Below are 811 nucleotides of genomic sequence, written 5' to 3' on the forward strand. Positions count from 1 at the left end.
TCGGGAGAGAACGGTTCCTGAAAAGGACATCATGTGTGATGAAATAAGGGGTCAGCAAAAAGGAAAAAAGCCTTCAAGGAGAAGGAAAGACACAGTGATCACAGTGGAGCCAAACAGAGGAATGATTGTGCAGATGGTCCAGGGATAGGCAGCATTTTGTTCCACTGCACGTGAGGTCACTGTGAGTCAGAACTCATTCAGCAGCACCTAACAACAACAACAACAGTGGCAACATGATAAAGAGCAGTTCTTCTCTGTCATATAGGGTGCCGTGAGTCCGAATCAACTTAATGGGAGTGGATTTTTTGTGGGTTTTTTCCCCCAAATATTCATAAAGTTGTCCATATACGAATCCTTGAAACCTATGGATATGTTACTTTGCATGGTAAAAGGAAGATTTGATTGAGTCAAGGCTACCAGCTTGATGGAGCTGTTGGCTTCAAGCAGGAGCCTAAAGAAATATCTTCCTATGGTCTGTGGGCCCTTTCAGAACTTGGAAATGTAACGGTCAATTCATTAGAAAGAAACATCTGGAAGAAAAAAAACCTTGGGATGGAGATTATGCTGGTTTACATGAGTCTGATGGTCTAATCTATTTGCATAAATGCTTATGGTACTGTAAAACGATGACATTCCTCTCATGCCTTAATAATGTCTTTGTGGTTGGTAGTGCCCAAAGCCACCACTTATCTGTCAATGCGTTGTACTATCGGCAACTTGTATGTTGCTGTAATCCTAGAAGTTGTGGCAATGGAATTTCAAATGCTAGCAAGGTCACCCAAAGTGAACAAGTGTCAATGGTGCTTCCAGA

The 811-nt window shown here is 42.0% G+C and overlaps 1 non-coding gene across 1 annotated transcript; it reads left to right on the plus strand.

Annotated features, from left to right (window-relative positions):
* The first annotated feature begins 398 nt into the window (after positions 1–398).
* LOC142437765 (small nucleolar RNA SNORA2/SNORA34 family) lies at positions 399–532 on the plus strand. The gene has a single exon (XR_012782286.1). It is a non-coding gene; the product is annotated as a small nucleolar RNA SNORA2/SNORA34 family (small nucleolar RNA).
* Positions 533–811: the final 279 nt, after the last annotated feature.

The sequence above is a fragment of the Tenrec ecaudatus genome, chromosome 1 (genome assembly GCF_050624435.1).
Source record: "Tenrec ecaudatus isolate mTenEca1 chromosome 1, mTenEca1.hap1, whole genome shotgun sequence".
In the NCBI taxonomy this organism is placed as follows: Eukaryota; Metazoa; Chordata; class Mammalia; order Afrosoricida; family Tenrecidae; genus Tenrec; species Tenrec ecaudatus.